Here is a 21266-nt window from a genome sequence, read left to right as displayed (position 1 = left end):
CAGCTGAGAGGAGACGCCTCCAGAGGCTGGTGGATTGTGCTCCATCAGCAATTGCTTTGTCAATGCCGGCATCTCGAGCAAGGGATCCCAGCCGCTTGGCTTCCCTGCCATCTAATTCCACACAATTGGCTCCAGAGTCCCAGCACCGGAGCAGCCAGGTGACAAGCTGCTCACCTATAAAACGACCAAAATCTTTTCGCACATCTCGTAGCTCGCGCTCATTTAGACTTCGGGTAGTTACTGTTGATTTTTCGGCATCCTCATCTTCCTCCTCCTGAATCCTTGATGGCCCAGCATCGTCGTCGTCTCCGTCGTCTCTATAGCTAGATTTGGCAGAAGACTCTCTGTGTTCTAAACGACCTGAATCTCTATACCATTTTTTCACCTTCTCTACAGGGGCAGCTTGCACTGCTACAGCTTGTTTCTCTGACACAGCCACAGGAGCTGGAGCAGCTGCAGGAACTGGGACTGGAGCGGCTGCCGGAACTGGAGCTGGAGCAGTTGCAGGAGCTGGGATTGGAGCAGCTGCAGGAGCTGGGACTGGAGCGGCTGCATAGTCCACCGTAGGGGTCACAGTGGCCGTTGGATCTGTCACAGGGCTTGGAGTGGCCGCAGGGTCTGTCACTAAGTTGATAGCAGTATCCATGGCAGCTTGATAGGCATGAGCCAGGCCCCAGCACGTTACAATGATTTGTGTTACTTTGGAACTGCCAGAATCATGACACCTTTTTTTCAAGCATTCTGCCAGTTTTTGAGGATTTTGCCATTGTTCAGGGGTGAATTTCCAAAACACTGGGGGTGCCGACTGCTCTAGATGCCTGCCCATATCCTCCCATACTCCCTGCCACCCACAACTATACTGCCTCCGGGCAGATCTCCGGATGAGACTCCTAAGTAGTTGTTTAACTTTAAGCAGAATCTGAAGTGCATTCAGGAGGCAGAACAACAAGACTATGGTAGTCTGAGTATCCCAAGAATATTCAATATCTTGGAGAGCTATTGTGACAAGCTCAGGGGATAAGAGGGTGGTGAAGGAGGAAGGCAGAGTGATCCAGGAGGATACAGGGGTGGTGAAGGAGAAAGGGAGAGTAATCAAGTAAGAAAAAATATCTTCCCCTTTCCCCTCCACAGACTGACTCCCTAATGGAGAAAAACAATAGGTATAATTGCTAATAGTTCCCAAGATACTGTTTCCAAAGTACAGAGTCGACGATGTTACTGAGTATAAATACCAAGTTAGAGTCATGACCAGATATCTTATCGTCTCATAAGCCATTGCTATAACACTCAGTACCATAATGATCTGAAACCAGGGCCCGGAGATTATAAACAACACGACAGAGAGCAAATACGGAAAATAATGTGCTATAATACTCAATTTGGAAAACAGGCGCAGCAGAGTTGAGATTAAAGCAATCAGGATCATGACAAGTGACTATTAAGCAGGTCTAATCCTTACACCAATTTTAGTTTAACACACTCTGGTCAGATCTGCCATTATCTCAACCTTTCGAGCCCCACGTTGGGCGCCAAAAAGACTGTCGTGGTTTAACCCGGCCGGCAGCTAAACACCACGCAGCCGTTCGCTCACCCTCCCCCCTCCCTCTCTGGGACGGGGGAGAGAAATGGAGAGTGAAGCCCATGAGTTGAGATAAAGACAGTTTAATAAGACAGGAAAATAATAATAACAAAAATAATAATAACAAAAATAATAATAACAATAATAATAATACAACGGTGATAATAGTACTACTACTACTAATATGTACAAATAAGTGATGCACAATGCAATTGCTCACCACCTGCTGACCGATGCCCAGCCTAACCCCGAGCAGTCCGGCCCCCTCCCCCGGCTAGCTACCCTTATATATTGTTTAGCATGACGTCAGATGGTATGGAATACCCCTTTGGCTAGTTTGGGTCACCTGTCCTGGGTCTGTCCCCTCCCAGCTCTTACTGCACCCCCAGCCTGCCCGTTGGCAGGACAGAGCAAAAGGCTCTGTCCTTGGCTTAGTATAAGCACTGCTCTGCAACAATTAAAGCATCGGGGTGTTATCAGCACTCTTCTCATCCTAAGCCAAAACACAGCATTCCACCAGCTACTAGGAAGAAAATTACTTCTGTTCTAACTGAAACCAGGACAACTGGATTATCCCATATCTAGGTATCAGGTGTTCTAATAGAATTTTTACCACCATTTGTGCTGTAGCTGGTGCTACGGGATAAGCTTCTATGCACTGTGTTAAATGATCTACTATTACCAGTAGATATTTTATCCTCTCTACTTTGGGCAATTCAGTGAAATCAAGTTGTACTTTCTCAAAAGGCCTATAAGCTGTTTTTTTGTTTTGTTTTGTTTTGTTTCTTTGTTTGTTTTTTGTTTTCTCAGTGCTGAAGTAAAGGTTTATTTGCTCCTACTAATCACCAACAGGGTGTCGCTATTTATTTCATTGACAGTTAAAGCCTCCACAGTAGTTGAGTAAAAAATACTTAAATTGTCACTGTTCTACACATAGGCAGAAAGGTTGGGTGTGTGAAGCCAAACATACATGTTAACACTGTGAAAACTTGTCCCCTCTCTACTACTTTTATCAGTACTTACACTTTTGTTACACGGGTGCAAATAAAGACACAATTGCTGTTTTTTTCCAAAGTAGTTGAAATTAGGTACTAATTTAGGAGATGTAAGGTTTCCTACTCAATGAATACATAATTCAGGCAAAGTCTTGTAGTAACACAGATCTATATTTCAACAACATAATAATCCAATCATTTCTTTAAATGCAGCTGTGTATTAACTGTTATCACAGAAGCAGTCAGCACATCCTCCCTCATTGCTCAAAGACTGGTTCTTCTTCAGGAAGAGGAAGCGTCTAAACTCTATTTGAAAGCGTGACATAAACTGTAAATGTTGTAGACCACAATTGTACATTTCCAAAATATTATTTAAAAAAAAAAATAGTGTATTAAGAAAGTCACAGGAAAATTAAATCAAGTCTAGATAAACAGTGAATGTGTTTGGAAAGATAGGGCCGGTGATTGCTTATGGAGCAGAAGCAGCCTACCAGAAGGCATATGAAACAAAGTCTTTATCAATCACAGAGGTTCTCAAAAGTCCTTTCCAATTCCCAACACCTTGGACCAACATCTCCAGTGCATTTGCAATTTCAGTCAATTTTACCAGTGACATCCACAGTTGCAAACTGTGGCTTTTCTATAGATCTACATGTAATAAATGTGGCTGCTTGTTGAAACTCTTTCTTATTTATCTTCTGAAAAGTTATGCAATGTTGTGTAATTTGCTTTGCTATTTCAAAAAAAACCAACAAACAAACAAAAAAAACAAAACACACAAAACAAACAAAAAAAAAACCAAAAACAAAACAAAACAAAACAAAAAAAAAACCAAAAAAACAAACAAACAGTGCAACCAAATAGTTTTAGTAAATGATCATTTAATGCCTTTGTACCCCAATGTGTTTGTGCATGCAAATGTCCCAATATTTGCTTTGTATAATCTTTTGGCAATATCTCTTGCCTGTCTGGCAGTGTCCATTTTCCTTGTTCTAACTTAGCCCCTATTTTCTCCAGTTTCATTTGTTTTGTTTTGTTTTGTTTTCCATTGCATTTCATACTCAGTCCAAAAATTCCATAGGGGTTTATTTTGGATCTTGTTGGAACAGATTATCAATTCCCAGTTTAACCAGATTTTGGTATTTACCGTTCATTATTTCCGGGGTGACTATAGTCTCAGCGTGAGGTCAGTCAGGGGAATGCAATTGTCAACAGTTCCCTGAGTGGTCCCATTGGCAATCTGAGCTCACTCATAAACTCAGGTTGCTTTAAGGGTTAGCTGCTTTTCTGTTTCCATGACAACTCTCTGTGACCCATCATGGCCCCCATGCCTCAAAGGGCTCACACCAGTGATTTTGAGATCAGAGCCTCCTGTTGAGGCAGAACTATTAACATTCCTACATCCTCTTTCCCTGCTCATTCAACTTCAAACAGCTGTTAAATACTACATGCCACACCTTTAACACCTTCAACAATTCTTTTAACCATTCCTTTATTTTTCTCCAGCCTGTACTTTTCTCATGCCAACACCAAAGGCTCAGTCAGGGGCCAACTTAATTCCACTCCTTTTCCCTCTAAGATGCTGAAACAACATATCAGTATACTACATTTAATCCTATTTTCCTTCTCTCCTCAAAAACAACATTAATTGCAAGATAATGTTATAGTCGATTGATCCCTAAAGTGGCCATTTAGTTTATATAGTGGCCACCACTGATTGCAATACTTAGTGAAAGTCCTCTTGCTTTCCGTGCCCCCAGTTCTAACAATATCCTTCGAATGTGCCAATATGCACCCAAGGAGGCTTTCTTTAAAACGTCTTTGTTTTGGATATTACTCATTTTCTTGATTTCCCATTCCCATTTATTTGTTTATTTATTTATTTATTCACTATTTATTTATTTACTATTTATTTACTATTTATTTATTTTGTTTATTTATTTATTTATTTATTTATTACTATTCCTTACTACTTACTGTCCTTTGTTTCATTTTCCATGAAAACCTTTTTACTGCAGGTTTTTACTATGTTTTTCCTAATCTTCTTCCCAAATGTCCCAATTCTCTGGGATTAAACTCTTCTTCCCACATACAAACTTTACCATTTCAGATTATTAATGAGCCCCGTTCCAACCATAAATCCACGGAACTTCAGGAAAACAGCTGAAGCACGCAGCCTTCCCTCTTCTAGACAAACATTACCACCTTTTCCACAAAACTTTACATTTCAACAAGACCGAATTTCAAGCCAAATGCCATTTTTCTCATGCACTTTGTTAGTAAGCCCATACAAAACAAGGAATCACTCCTGTGTATCCGTCAATAGGGGGGTTTAAAAGGTATTGACACCTAAATAAACTCGCTCTCCCCCTTCTTAACAAATTCCCAGGGCTCAAGGCCGAACCACCAAAGAAATGACTCTCTCAGTTCTGCTTTGATAATCAGTCAGCCCCCTCCCCCTCCCGCCAGTACTTCGGAAACTGACCACATGTGGGAATAGAAATGTTGTTTTTGCAGAGTTACATTGTTTAGAAGGAGGGAATGTGGTACTGAGATATGCTTACAGTGATAAGAAAGTTTAGCAGGCGACCTAGTGAAATGCAGACAACCAGACTCCTTAGGACAATTAGGTGAAAATCACGGTGTCAAGTCAAGTCAGATAAGTGAAGAAACATTACCACTTCAAGCAGTAAAAATGTCAAAAGAAATTTGAAATTTAACAGGCCGGCAACTGAAGGCCATGCATTGTTTGTGAAGCATCAGATAGATTGTGAACCTGGATTACCCACTCAGTGGGGAAACAGGGGAGGGTCCTGCCATCAAAAGGTATATAAACTGTGTTTTGGAACTAGTAGATGCGCTCTCTCCTGCTTGTGGGGCGCCCGCCATTGCAATCGCGAATAAATTACTACTTCACTGAGATCCTCGCCTGAGCCTAAGTTATTGGCTACAAAGTGTTTCTCACAATTTGGGGGCTCGTCCGGGATCCAGTCACCTACTGGGGAGCCCCACCGCCGCAGCAGCAGGAAGGCATGCCCCGCTGATTTCAGCGGTCCTGTGCATCGACGGTGGCGGTTCTGCGGAAAGCTGACAGAGGGCCCGAGACTGGTTAAAGAGGCAGGATCCGTGAAGTAGTGGGGAAAGGAAGAAGGTAGGCACTCCGGGTTTTTAAGAATCGATCCGGTAACTCTGTGCACAGACCAAGGTAAGAAATATTAAGTATTGCCTTGGGGGTCGGGTATCTGGTGTATGGTAAGCCCTTGCACGGGGAAGTGCTGGCACTACACCAGGGGAATCTGGTGTACGGTAATCCTTGCACGGGGAAGTGCTTGGAAGTACACCAGGGAATCTGGTAAACTCAGGTGTGCGGTAACGCTGGCACGGGGAAGTGCTTGGCGGTACACCCCCATCTTTCAGTACGTTAGTGTGTGGTAAACTGCAGAAGGGAAATTTCTGTAGCACATACTGGCAAGGGTTAGGAAAGATGGGAAGTACGAGTTCCAGGGAATCTGGTAAACTCATAGGTGTGCGGTAACGCTTGCACGGGGAAGTGCTTGGCGGTACACCACCATTTTTCAGTACGTTGGTGTGTGGTACACTGCAGAAGGGAAATTTCTGTAGCACATACTGGCGAGGGTTAGGAAAAATGGGAAAATATGAGTTCCAGGGGACAGGGAGATATCCCTGGGGGAGTGCCTACTAATAGTTCTTCCTGAAGAATGATAAGAAATTGGAAACATAATCCCAAAATTAGAGGGATTGTAAAAGAAAAATAATTTTAAAAAGGTTAAATATTGTGTATCAGTCTGGACAAAAGAACAAATTAAGGAAACAGCAGTATTTTGGCCAAAATACGGGTCTGATGAAAATTCAGGCTTTAAATTTATGTGTAAACAAGAAGATTCCTTTTTTTAGAGAAGGAGCCAAGTTATGCTCCCTATAATCTTAATATTGAACTGGCGGCAGCAGCAGTCACTCCGGGAAGGGAGACAGGGACTGTAATTAACACTGTCCCTAAAGAAGGATCGTACTCTAGGCTCTGGCAAGAATTAGAACAAGGTAGAAGAGATATTGAGAATTTTGCCTTCTACTACTAACAGTACTAACAATAACTGTGTATCCTCTTAGGTGAACTACCCCCCCCTCCTTACCAGCAGAGAGGTTAGGACTTTTAAGAAGGAGAGGAAGTCTTTATTCGAGGACCCCAACAGCCTAGTTGAACAATTAGACCAGTTCCTACGACCTGACTTATACTCTTGGGGGAGGGAATTATGTCTATAAGTATGTTGTTTACAGGGAAAGAAATGGGAATGATCAGGAGGAGAGCTGCTATACAAGAATGGGAAAGAGCTCATCCTCCAGGACCAGGGGTAATACCGGCAGGGCAGAAATACCCACTTGCCAATCCTGGCTGGAATAATAATAGTGTGCAACACAGAAATCATATGAGAGACTTGGGGTCAGAATGAGAAAGTACTTGGGGATGAGACCTGAGGACCCAGTATCCCAAGGGCTCTTGAAAGTTCATTGTGTGATTAAAGCCTGGCAAAATATGCAGAAAATGCTTCAGAAGGTGGGGGGATGAAGTGAACTCCTGCGGGAGGCCCTGGAGGTGTGTGTCCGGAGGGGAGATAAGAAGGAAAAAAAAAAAAAAAAAAAAAAAAAAAGAAGGAGAGCGAAACAATGGTATTGACAGTGCAGCGGGTAGTGAGACAGAGGGTTGGAGAAAGAGGAAGAAAATCTTCAGGGGGAGTCAGGGCCAGGATGGGAAGGAGAGGAAGAGAGATGAAGGAATGGCAGGCAAAGAAGGCTGCCTGTGTTGTGGCCTGAGTCCTAGCAGAGACAGGCTTTGATAAGATGTTTTAAGTGTGGCCAGGCTGGCCACTTCGAATAGGAATATCCGGAGTGGAAGAAGGAGGAAAGAAGGAAAATAGGATGAAATATGCTATATTGGTATGTTGTTTATCTTGGAGGGAAAAGGTATGGAATTAAGTTGGACCCTGACTGAGCCTTTGGTGCTGGTATTAGAAAAGTACAGGCTGGAGAAAGATAAAGGAAGTGTTAAAAGTGTTGCTGAAGGTGTTAAAGGTGTGGCATGTAGTATTTAACACAGCTGTTTGAAATTGAATGAGCAGGGAAAGGTGATGTAGGCATTATCTAAGTAACAGTCTAGAAGTTTTGGTATATTTGCATATTTGCTGTGGTGTTTGTTCAGTTTCCCAAGCATCAGGGAGGGGGGAACAGCCTGCTCCATCAGGGGCCTCTCCAGCAGGGGGGCTTCGGCTCCAGCGCCTGGAGCGCCTCCTCCCCCTCCTTCTGCACTGACTTTGGTGTCTGCGGGGGGGGGGGGGGGGGGGGGGGGGGGGGGGGGAGTTCTCGCTCTCCCAACTGCTGTTGAGCAGCAGGTTTTTGTTTGTTTCTTTGTTTGTTTTCGTGGCTGTGCTCTCACAGAGGCAGGAGGGACTGTGTTGCTCATGGCTTGGCTCTGGGCAGCAGTGGGCCCCTTTGGGGCCAGATGAAATTGTCCCTTATCTACCACGGGGAGGTTTCTGGGGCTGTCACTGCAGTTTCCCACCCCCACACCCCTCACACCCCCCGAACCTTGCCATCAAACCCAATACACTGGGGAACAGCTAAGTCATTACTGACTTCTAAAGTATCAGGGATTAAATTAACTAATGAAACCCTAAATGTGATGGGGGTAGAAGGGACTGGGATAACAGTGCCACTTTTGGGGAATACCAAGCTGAGACCAGGGGATAAAATGATCACTGGGCAATTATTGTATGTATCCAAGGCGGAGACTAACTTGTTGGGAAGGGATTTGATGATTAAATTGGGCATTCAAATAGTAAATTGTTAGACTGGAATAACAGTGTTATGAATGGAGTGCTCTCTGGCCCTGAGAGCAAACATACATGTATATTCACCTCTGACTGGAAAGACCCTGAAATGGGGGCGGAAGCAACAATATAGGTGGACAATTTTACCTCAGGGGTTTACAGGGCCACCTATCTATTTGGGTAAATTCTAAAAAAGATTTTGGAGCAATTACAACCTCCCAAGGAGATATTAATGTTACAAATATGTGGATCATTTTCTATTGTCAGGACAGGAGAAAAGAGTTGTGAAGAAAGCTACTAACAAGCTATTCAACTTTCTGGGAAAGCAGGGCTTGGGAGTATTGAAAAATAAATTACAATATGGAGAAAGAGAAGTCAGGTATTTAAGGCATTTAATGTCTGAAGGAAAACAGAATAAATACAGAGAGGATTCAGGGAATTGTTGAAAATTAAGAAAGAACTAAAAAGTTTTAAAAGAAAGATTTTTTTAAGGAATCAGGAGCTATGAAGTCTGAAGGAAAATGGATACTCCTTGATGGGAGAGAAATGCTGAATAAAGGGATAATGAGGCAAATATTAACTGTTTTACATCAGAAGAGTCATTGGGAGGTGCAAGCAACATGTGATGTTGTGCTAAAATGTATGTCTGTATAGGAATATACACTTTAGCGAAGCACATATGCAGAGGATGTACTATATGTCAAAAGGTAAATAAAAAGGTCTTCTGTAACCCATCTAGAGGGGGACGGGAGCCAGGGATTTGACCTTTCCAAAGTATACAGGTAGATTTTACTGAGTTACTTGTTTGTCCTAATTGACCACATGTCTGGATGGGTGTAAAGCTTTACTGCAAGGGTTAAAGCAGGCCTTAGCGATTGAGTGGGATTTTCACAGCCCCTGGCACCCCTCCTCTTCTGGGAAGGTGGAGCTAATGAATCAGACATTAAAGAAGCAATTAACTAAACTAGTGTTAGAAACCCAGCTTCCTTCGGTAAAATGCTTACTCCTACAGGTTTAAACAGCACCAAGAAAGGATATAGGAATTTCACCATATGAGATGCTGTTCAGATTGCCCTATTTGGGCAGAAGGGATGAGATACCACAATTCAAAACAAGAGAGTTTTCTTAAGAACTGTATTCTGGGGTTGTTCTGTTCTTTGTCATTTCTCAGGACCTGTGGGTTGTGGACTCAAACCCCACCTTTGGAATTTCCCATTCACCACCATCACCCAGGAAACCGGGTCCTGGTTTGGACCTGGAAAGAGTCAACTCCGGCCTGAATGGGAAGGACAATTACTAACCACTGAAACAGCCGTAAGAACTGCGGAAAAAGGTTGGACTCACTATACTCAAGTGAAGACATCCGTCGACGCTAGTACCTGGGATGCTGTTCCTACAAAAGACTTGTTGGAAGTTGAAACTGAAGAGAAAAATCTCATAGTGGACTCTGAGCAGGATAAGAGCTTACAATTGTAAACTAACCTTTTATTTTCACAGGTAACTAAAAGTGTGACTTGTGATTGAGAGAAAGGACAGACCTATAGCGAATTGCAGTGCTCCCAAGGGGGGGTTGTTATAGTAGTAGTGTACATCTTTTTTTTTTTTTTTTTTGTATCGATAATTATTTGGAAACCTAAGGTTTAAAAATAATGACAGGGAAAAATCGATTACTAATTTTGTTTTTAGTGATTCTAGGCCTCAGAGAAGGCCTCGGTCAATTGGCAACTTGGAAAAGGCATGACCAGATAATAGCAAAAACGGGATATCCCGTCAAAATATGGGTGACTGTGACAGAGGGTTATGTACCACATTCTGTCACGTTTGATGCTTGTGAGGTGTTAGCTTGTGGAGATTTAAATGCCCAACGACAATTGAGCAGAGAGAACAAATAACTGAGAGAGACCCAACAGCCAGATTGAGAATAGCTGTATGGAAACAATCCTCTATTGCCATCAGAGAAAGGGAGAAACTCAAGGAGAAAACAGGAGAGAAAACAGGAGGGCCTCTGAAATGTGGCAGTTCAAACATTTGACATTCAAACAGGGTATGGGGATGTGAATGCCTGGATAGAATGGGTCAAATATACCGTCCAGAGTCTCAACCGTAGATACTGCTATGCTTGTGCCTCGGGATGACTGATTGCCCAGATAGTGCCCTTCCCATGGTGGTGGACCAAAGACTCCCAAGGGGTGCGATGTATGATTGCATTGTACCAAAAAAAGACTGCCTGGGGAAATGAGGCCTGTAAGTCTCTCTTTGCTGTTCCTTGCATGATAACAGTATCATGGTTCCCCCTGCATTCTCTACAGCTATAGGTAACCATACAGCTTGCCTCTCACGGCAGGCTGTGAGTGCTACCCAGCATCTGGGAGAATTTGCCTTGTGCTACCAAGGACTTGATGGGAAACTGCTCAAGACTAGAGATCCCCAGGGCAGATCTCTGGTGGTACGGTGGAGGGAAGATCTTACGATCCACCCTACCATCTAATTGGGAAGGCACTTGTGCGCTTGTTCAATTAGCTATACCCTTCACCCTGGCATTTGAAAGAGAAACATCACAAATACCCAGAAGAAGTAAAAGAGGCTTAGGAATATCATTTTATGATAGAGTATACATAGATTCTATTGGTGTTCCTAGAGGAGTTCCAGATGAACATAAAGCCAGAAATCAAATTGCTGCAGGGTTTGAGTCACTGTTCTGGTGGGTAACAATCAATAAAAATGTGGATTGGATTAATTATTTCTATTATAATCAGCAGAGATTCATCAATTATACCAAGGATGCAATGAGAGGAATCGCTGAACAACTAGATGCCATCAGCAAAATGGCTTGGGAAAACAGGATAGCATTAGATATGATGCTCACAGAGGAAGGAGGTGTGTTTGTGTAATACTGAGCAACCATTGTTGCACTCTTATACCCAACAATAGTGTCCCAGATGGCTCAGTAACAAGAGCATTGCAAGGGCTTACCACCCTTGCCAGTGAATTGGCAGAAAAAAAAAATATATATATAAAAAAAAAAAAATAGGCATATTTGCAACATTGATCGTAGTTGTAGGAGTTTTGACAGCCATTGGTTGCTGCATTATCCTCTGTGTAAGAGGACCAGTACAGTGGTTAACTGAAATCGCACTATTGAAACAAATGACCATGGAGCTACCGCCTTACTCAGATAAGGAGATAATGAGGAGATGGAAAGCAAAGAAAGCAAAGAAGAAGAAGTCTATCAAATTACACCTTAGAGAAAGGTTTTGCAAAAATCAACAGTTTATAAAAAAAAGAAAAGGGGGGAATTGTGGGAATAGAAATGTTGTTTTTGCAGAGTTACATTGTTTAGAAGGAGGGAATGTGGTACTGAGATATGCTTACAGTGATAAGAAAGTTTAGCAGGCGACCTAGTGAAATGCAGACAACCAGACTCCTTAGGACAATTAGGTGAAAATCACGGTGTCAAGTCAAGTCAGATAAGTGAAGAAACATTACCACTTCAAGCAGTAAAAATGTCAAAAGAAATTTGAAATTTAACAGGCCGGCAACTGAAGGCCATGCATTGTTTGTGAAGCATCAGATAGATTGTGAACCTGGATTACCCACTCAGTGGGGAAACAGGGGAGGGTCCTGCCATCAAAAGGTATATAAACTGTGTTTTGGAACTAGTAGATGCGCTCTCTCCTGCTTGTGGGGCGCCCGCCATTGCAATCGCGAATAAATTACTACTTCACTGAGATCCTCGCCTGAGCCTAAGTTATTGGCTACAAAGTGTTTCTCACAATTTGGGGGCTCGTCCGGGATCCAGTCACCTACTGGGGAGCCCCACCGCCGCAGCAGCAGGAAGGCATGCCCCGCTGATTTCAGCGGTCCTGTGCATCGACGGTGGCGGTTCTGCGGAAAGCTGACAGAGGGCCCGAGACTGGTTAAAGAGGCAGGATCCGTGAAGTAGTGGGGAAAGGAAGAAGGTAGGCACTCCGGGTTTTTAAGAATCGATCCGGTAACTCTGTGCACAGACCAAGGTAAGAAATATTAAGTATTGCCTTGGGGGTCGGGTATCTGGTGTATGGTAAGCCCTTGCACGGGGAAGTGCTGGCACTACACCAGGGGAATCTGGTGTACGGTAATCCTTGCACGGGGAAGTGCTTGGAAGTACACCAGGGAATCTGGTAAACTCAGGTGTGCGGTAACGCTGGCACGGGGAAGTGCTTGGCGGTACACCCCCATCTTTCAGTACGTTAGTGTGTGGTAAACTGCAGAAGGGAAATTTCTGTAGCACATACTGGCAAGGGTTAGGAAAGATGGGAAGTACGAGTTCCAGGGAATCTGGTAAACTCATAGGTGTGCGGTAACGCTTGCACGGGGAAGTGCTTGGCGGTACACCACCATTTTTCAGTACGTTGGTGTGTGGTACACTGCAGAAGGGAAATTTCTGTAGCACATACTGGCGAGGGTTAGGAAAAATGGGAAAATATGAGTTCCAGGGGACAGGGAGATATCCCTGGGGGAGTGCCTACTAATAGTTCTTCCTGAAGAATGATAAGAAATTGGAAACATAATCCCAAAATTAGAGGGATTGTAAAAGAAAAATAATTTTAAAAAGGTTAAATATTGTGTATCAGTCTGGACAAAAGAACAAATTAAGGAAACAGCAGTATTTTGGCCAAAATACGGGTCTGATGAAAATTCAGGCTTTAAATTTATGTGTAAACAAGAAGATTCCTTTTTTTAGAGAAGGAGCCAAGTTATGCTCCCTATAATCTTAATATTGAACTGGCGGCAGCAGCAGTCACTCCGGGAAGGGAGACAGGGACTGTAATTAACACTGTCCCTAAAGAAGGATCGTACTCTAGGCTCTGGCAAGAATTAGAACAAGGTAGAAGAGATATTGAGAATTTTGCCTTCTACTACTAACAGTACTAACAATAACTGTGTATCCTCTTAGGTGAACTACCCCCCCCTCCTTACCAGCAGAGAGGTTAGGACTTTTAAGAAGGAGAGGAAGTCTTTATTCGAGGACCCCAACAGCCTAGTTGAACAATTAGACCAGTTCCTACGACCTGACTTATACTCTTGGGGGAGGGAATTATGTCTATAAGTATGTTGTTTACAGGGAAAGAAATGGGAATGATCAGGAGGAGAGCTGCTATACAAGAATGGGAAAGAGCTCATCCTCCAGGACCAGGGGTAATACCGGCAGGGCAGAAATACCCACTTGCCAATCCTGGCTGGAATAATAATAGTGTGCAACACAGAAATCATATGAGAGACTTGGGGTCAGAATGAGAAAGTACTTGGGGATGAGACCTGAGGACCCAGTATCCCAAGGGCTCTTGAAAGTTCATTGTGTGATTAAAGCCTGGCAAAATATGCAGAAAATGCTTCAGAAGGTGGGGGGATGAAGTGAACTCCTGCGGGAGGCCCTGGAGGTGTGTGTCCGGAGGGGAGATAAGAAGGAAAAAAAAAAAAAAAAAAAAAAAAAAGAAGGAGAGCGAAACAATGGTATTGACAGTGCAGCGGGTAGTGAGACAGAGGGTTGGAGAAAGAGGAAGAAAATCTTCAGGGGGAGTCAGGGCCAGGATGGGAAGGAGAGGAAGAGAGATGAAGGAATGGCAGGCAAAGAAGGCTGCCTGTGTTGTGGCCTGAGTCCTAGCAGAGACAGGCTTTGATAAGATGTTTTAAGTGTGGCCAGGCTGGCCACTTCGAATAGGAATATCCGGAGTGGAAGAAGGAGGAAAGAAGGAAAATAGGATGAAATATGCTATATTGGTATGTTGTTTATCTTGGAGGGAAAAGGTATGGAATTAAGTTGGACCCTGACTGAGCCTTTGGTGCTGGTATTAGAAAAGTACAGGCTGGAGAAAGATAAAGGAAGTGTTAAAAGTGTTGCTGAAGGTGTTAAAGGTGTGGCATGTAGTATTTAACACAGCTGTTTGAAATTGAATGAGCAGGGAAAGGTGATGTAGGCATTATCTAAGTAACAGTCTAGAAGTTTTGGTATATTTGCATATTTGCTGTGGTGTTTGTTCAGTTTCCCAAGCATCAGGGAGGGGGGAACAGCCTGCTCCATCAGGGGCCTCTCCAGCAGGGGGGCTTCGGCTCCAGCGCCTGGAGCGCCTCCTCCCCCTCCTTCTGCACTGACTTTGGTGTCTGCGGGGGGGGGGGGGGGGGGGAGTTCTCGCTCTCCCAACTGCTGTTGAGCAGCAGGTTTTTGTTTGTTTCTTTGTTTGTTTTCGTGGCTGTGCTCTCACAGAGGCAGGAGGGACTGTGTTGCTCATGGCTTGGCTCTGGGCAGCAGTGGGCCCCTTTGGGGCCAGATGAAATTGTCCCTTATCTACCACGGGGAGGTTTCTGGGGCTGTCACTGCAGTTTCCCACCCCCACACCCCTCACACCCCCCGAACCTTGCCATCAAACCCAATACACTGGGGAACAGCTAAGTCATTACTGACTTCTAAAGTATCAGGGATTAAATTAACTAATGAAACCCTAAATGTGATGGGGGTAGAAGGGACTGGGATAACAGTGCCACTTTTGGGGAATACCAAGCTGAGACCAGGGGATAAAATGATCACTGGGCAATTATTGTATGTATCCAAGGCGGAGACTAACTTGTTGGGAAGGGATTTGATGATTAAATTGGGCATTCAAATAGTAAATTGTTAGACTGGAATAACAGTGTTATGAATGGAGTGCTCTCTGGCCCTGAGAGCAAACATACATGTATATTCACCTCTGACTGGAAAGACCCTGAAATGGGGGCGGAAGCAACAATATAGGTGGACAATTTTACCTCAGGGGTTTACAGGGCCACCTATCTATTTGGGTAAATTCTAAAAAAGATTTTGGAGCAATTACAACCTCCCAAGGAGATATTAATGTTACAAATATGTGGATCATTTTCTATTGTCAGGACAGGAGAAAAGAGTTGTGAAGAAAGCTACTAACAAGCTATTCAACTTTCTGGGAAAGCAGGGCTTGGGAGTATTGAAAAATAAATTACAATATGGAGAAAGAGAAGTCAGGTATTTAAGGCATTTAATGTCTGAAGGAAAACAGAATAAATACAGAGAGGATTCAGGGAATTGTTGAAAATTAAGAAAGAACTAAAAAGTTTTAAAAGAAAGATTTTTTTAAGGAATCAGGAGCTATGAAGTCTGAAGGAAAATGGATACTCCTTGATGGGAGAGAAATGCTGAATAAAGGGATAATGAGGCAAATATTAACTGTTTTACATCAGAAGAGTCATTGGGAGGTGCAAGCAACATGTGATGTTGTGCTAAAATGTATGTCTGTATAGGAATATACACTTTAGCGAAGCACATATGCAGAGGATGTACTATATGTCAAAAGGTAAATAAAAAGGTCTTCTGTAACCCATCTAGAGGGGGACGGGAGCCAGGGATTTGACCTTTCCAAAGTATACAGGTAGATTTTACTGAGTTACTTGTTTGTCCTAATTGACCACATGTCTGGATGGGTGTAAAGCTTTACTGCAAGGGTTAAAGCAGGCCTTAGCGATTGAGTGGGATTTTCACAGCCCCTGGCACCCCTCCTCTTCTGGGAAGGTGGAGCTAATGAATCAGACATTAAAGAAGCAATTAACTAAACTAGTGTTAGAAACCCAGCTTCCTTCGGTAAAATGCTTACTCCTACAGGTTTAAACAGCACCAAGAAAGGATATAGGAATTTCACCATATGAGATGCTGTTCAGATTGCCCTATTTGGGCAGAAGGGATGAGATACCACAATTCAAAACAAGAGAGTTTTCTTAAGAACTGTATTCTGGGGTTGTTCTGTTCTTTGTCATTTCTCAGGACCTGTGGGTTGTGGACTCAAACCCCACCTTTGGAATTTCCCATTCACCACCATCACCCAGGAAACCGGGTCCTGGTTTGGACCTGGAAAGAGTCAACTCCGGCCTGAATGGGAAGGACAATTACTAACCACTGAAACAGCCGTAAGAACTGCGGAAAAAGGTTGGACTCACTATACTCAAGTGAAGACATCCGTCGACGCTAGTACCTGGGATGCTGTTCCTACAAAAGACTTGTTGGAAGTTGAAACTGAAGAGAAAAATCTCATAGTGGACTCTGAGCAGGATAAGAGCTTACAATTGTAAACTAACCTTTTATTTTCACAGGTAACTAAAAGTGTGACTTGTGATTGAGAGAAAGGACAGACCTATAGCGAATTGCAGTGCTCCCAAGGGGGGGTTGTTATAGTAGTAGTGTACATCTTTTTTTTTTTTTTTTTTGTATCGATAATTATTTGGAAACCTAAGGTTTAAAAATAATGACAGGGAAAAATCGATTACTAATTTTGTTTTTAGTGATTCTAGGCCTCAGAGAAGGCCTCGGTCAATTGGCAACTTGGAAAAGGCATGACCAGATAATAGCAAAAACGGGATATCCCGTCAAAATATGGGTGACTGTGACAGAGGGTTATGTACCACATTCTGTCACGTTTGATGCTTGTGAGGTGTTAGCTTGTGGAGATTTAAATGCCCAACGACAATTGAGCAGAGAGAACAAATAACTGAGAGAGACCCAACAGCCAGATTGAGAATAGCTGTATGGAAACAATCCTCTATTGCCATCAGAGAAAGGGAGAAACTCAAGGAGAAAACAGGAGAGAAAACAGGAGGGCCTCTGAAATGTGGCAGTTCAAACATTTGACATTCAAACAGGGTATGGGGATGTGAATGCCTGGATAGAATGGGTCAAATATACCGTCCAGAGTCTCAACCGTAGATACTGCTATGCTTGTGCCTCGGGATGACTGATTGCCCAGATAGTGCCCTTCCCATGGTGGTGGACCAAAGACTCCCAAGGGGTGCGATGTATGATTGCATTGTACCAAAAAAAGACTGCCTGGGGAAATGAGGCCTGTAAGTCTCTCTTTGCTGTTCCTTGCATGATAACAGTATCATGGTTCCCCCTGCATTCTCTACAGCTATAGGTAACCATACAGCTTGCCTCTCACGGCAGGCTGTGAGTGCTACCCAGCATCTGGGAGAATTTGCCTTGTGCTACCAAGGACTTGATGGGAAACTGCTCAAGACTAGAGATCCCCAGGGCAGATCTCTGGTGGTACGGTGGAGGGAAGATCTTACGATCCACCCTACCATCTAATTGGGAAGGCACTTGTGCGCTTGTTCAATTAGCTATACCCTTCACCCTGGCATTTGAAAGAGAAACATCACAAATACCCAGAAGAAGTAAAAGAGGCTTAGGAATATCATTTTATGATAGAGTATACATAGATTCTATTGGTGTTCCTAGAGGAGTTCCAGATGAACATAAAGCCAGAAATCAAATTGCTGCAGGGTTTGAGTCACTGTTCTGGTGGGTAACAATCAATAAAAATGTGGATTGGATTAATTATTTCTATTATAATCAGCAGAGATTCATCAATTATACCAAGGATGCAATGAGAGGAATCGCTGAACAACTAGATGCCATCAGCAAAATGGCTTGGGAAAACAGGATAGCATTAGATATGATGCTCACAGAGGAAGGAGGTGTGTTTGTGTAATACTGAGCAACCATTGTTGCACTCTTATACCCAACAATAGTGTCCCAGATGGCTCAGTAACAAGAGCATTGCAAGGGCTTACCACCCTTGCCAGTGAATTGGCAGAAAAAAAAAATATATATATAAAAAAAAAAAAATAGGCATATTTGCAACATTGATCGTAGTTGTAGGAGTTTTGACAGCCATTGGTTGCTGCATTATCCTCTGTGTAAGAGGACCAGTACAGTGGTTAACTGAAATCGCACTATTGAAACAAATGACCATGGAGCTACCGCCTTACTCAGATAAGGAGATAATGAGGAGATGGAAAGCAAAGAAAGCAAAGAAGAAGAAGTCTATCAAATTACACCTTAGAGAAAGGTTTTGCAAAAATCAACAGTTTATAAAAAAAAGAAAAGGGGGGAATTGTGGGAATAGAAATGTTGTTTTTGCAGAGTTACATTGTTTAGAAGGAGGGAATGTGGTACTGAGATATGCTTACAGTGATAAGAAAGTTTAGCAGGCGACCTAGTGAAATGCAGACAACCAGACTCCTTAGGACAATTAGGTGAAAATCACGGTGTCAAGTCAAGTCAGATAAGTGAAGAAACATTACCACTTCAAGCAGTAAAAATGTCAAAAGAAAATTGAAATTTAACAGGCCGGCAACTGAAGGCCATGCATTGTGTGTGAAGCATCAGATAGATTGTGAACCTGGATTACCCACTCAGTGGGGAAACAGGGGAGGGTCCTGCCATCAAAAGGTATATAAACTGTGTTTTGGAACTAGTAGATGCGCTCTCTCCTGCTTGTGGGGTGCCCGCCATTGCAATCGCGAATAAATTACTACTTCACTGAGATCCTCGCCTGAGCCTAAGTTATTGGCTACGGAGTGTTTCTCACACACACACCACAGCAAATACACCAACACTTCTCAACTGTTAGTTACTTAGATAATGCTCCCACCTTTTTCTTGTTGTTATAAATGAGGTCTCAACTCAATCTGAACTCTGCAATATTTATAAAATAAATATTTCTAAAAGGTATAAAAGCTATAAAAGGTACAAAAGGCAAGTAAACAGCGCTGGGTGTACGGGGAGTCTACGCTCCACCAACACGCACACACAAACATCAAAGATTCTAAATATATAGAACATTGCTTTACATACTAAACCCAAGTATGCCTATACATATGCACAATCAGGAAAGAACAAACAATCCCTTAAGTTCTATAACTTACTAAAATCGAGTACGTCTATACATATTCACGATCAGAAAAGGTAACAAACAATCCTTTAAGTTCCACGACTCAACAGTCTCCATTTTCCATTCCTTTTTTTGATTACTAACAAGTCTCCATTTTCCATTCCTTTTGAACAATATGTCTCGCTTTAAGTTGTCAAGCAACTCGGTCTTCAGGCCTTATGTATCCCATTCTTCCCAGATTGAAGAAAAGCATATCCATCTCCTTTTCAAGGCCAATAGGCCTGGGTCAAAAGGTATGTTCAGGTCAACAGGGGGTGTAACAGCAAAAGCCTTCGATGGCTGTGGCAGCAGAGGGGCCGACGGCGTAGCCGTCGGATCAGTAAAGGAGCCTGCAGCTCTCTCACTGTCTGGCAAACCACACGTTTCTGACTGTGGTCGCACATAACTCTTTAATGCCTCAGAGATTGCTCACCAGGTGCCGAGCAATCCCACTGCAACCTTGTCATTTTTAGTTGCAGAGTCCCACACCTTGACCTCAGTTTGGTCCCATATTTCAGGCTCATAAACTGTCCAATTATTAATAAGGAGAATAAACTGTAAGGTTACCAGGACAGTCTTTGTTCCTAAGGATGTATGATTCCCCATAATGAGCAACTGCTTACCAGCGAGAGGCAGTTATGTGCTGGGTCTGCTTCTCTCAGATCGAGCTTCTTCCCAGCTCCAGTGCGCCTGTTTCCAGCGACTTTCTGTACGAGCTTCTCTGAGCATTTTGCTGCGTTTGGCCAAACCCATCTTCATGAGGCAATCAAAGTGCCTGTTCCCGTCCTTGTCTCCATTCTGCCAGCCTGTTCCTCTTCACTTCTTTTTCCTGCTTCTTTCTTGATGTAACTTCATCGTGTTGCCTTTTTGTTTTTTATCTTGAGGGCAGGCTCCCCTCTTATACCCTTCTCTCCACAGCAGTTCTTTTCAAAACAACTTTTCATTGGTCAAACAACTTTGAATGTAACAACAACAACAAACACCCAGAAACATCCATGCCTTAATGGCTGGAGAACAAATGAACCACCTGGAGAACAAGAAACCGGAGACTGCATGGAGTCTCCTGAATCACCCTTCTTTGTTCCCTCTAAACTCTTTTATATTCCTGATGGCCTCGTCCTTAAGAGTCTAATGGTATCTCAATCATGGGGCTTTCCAACCCCCATGGCCACATTCCCAAATCTCCCCCTTCTTAATTAATATCAACCATTTTCTCGACATGAATTACCACTCCATATATAACACACTTACACAAATATTTTCAACACAAAATACCTGGACATTTAAAAACACATACAATTATTAACACTCCAGTTAGCATCCCTCCAGCAGCTGAAAACATACCATTTATCCGCAGCTTCAGGAGGTCTTTGTCTGCTCCTGCGGTGAGCAGCTGAGAGTGGAGTCCCCTCTGAGCAAAACACTCAGGGTGCACCTAGGGGCGTCCGCTCCGCAGATGATCCTGCAGCCGAGCAGAGTGTCTCCTGCCTGGCTCACCAAAATGACTAACAGAAAGCTGACTCCACAATCAGTACGATTGTAATGTAGGTATGTTTACTCAGCGCTGGGCAGTATGGGGTGGGGGGGTGGGGGGGAGGGGGGGGGGTGGGGGGGAGGGGGGGGGGTAGTCCCACCAAAGTCATAAAGAGTTACATATACATGAAGTTTCCCAACACTCCTATATGTATCCATAACCTGTCCCTTTGTAAACAGTCCTCCTTATCTCAGACCCCTTGGTTAAAGTCCGAACCATGAGGTTGTTTTGATCTGGTTCTCGGGGTCCGAGGGGCTCCTGTTATCTGGAGGTCTAAGCACACCACAGGCACAGTACATCACAAATGTAGCACATATTAATTCTTAATCAATCACTCTCTAATTTCTAATTCCATGTTTCAGCTGCAGCATACTTGCTCTCTTCCGGATCCACGGGTATTCTACTATTTACATTAATGTTCAAAGCCTGACAGACCCAGTCCTCTGTGGACCCAAATATCGGCCAAAATACATGGGGTCTTAAGGGTTCTTTTGGTCATTCTATCATATAATACTGGAACATTTTTAATTTACTTTTTCCTTTTCTGGGGCCCCTATTGTTCCA

At 43.2% G+C, this 21266-nt stretch overlaps 1 long non-coding RNA gene across 1 annotated transcript; it reads left to right on the top strand.

Annotated features, from left to right (window-relative positions):
* Window positions 1-4793: 4793 nt before the first annotated feature.
* Window positions 4794-18781, top strand: LOC140000565 (uncharacterized). Its single transcript, XR_011805614.1, has 2 exons — window positions 4794-12430; window positions 16225-18781. It is a non-coding gene; the product is annotated as an uncharacterized lncRNA (long non-coding RNA).
* Window positions 18782-21266: the final 2485 nt, after the last annotated feature.

This window comes from Anas platyrhynchos, chromosome W, assembly GCF_047663525.1.
Source record: "Anas platyrhynchos isolate ZD024472 breed Pekin duck chromosome W, IASCAAS_PekinDuck_T2T, whole genome shotgun sequence".
NCBI classification, from domain to species: Eukaryota; Metazoa; Chordata; class Aves; order Anseriformes; family Anatidae; genus Anas; species Anas platyrhynchos.
The sequence above is the reverse complement of the archived record's forward strand: the minus strand, read 5'-3'. Positions and strand labels throughout refer to the sequence as shown.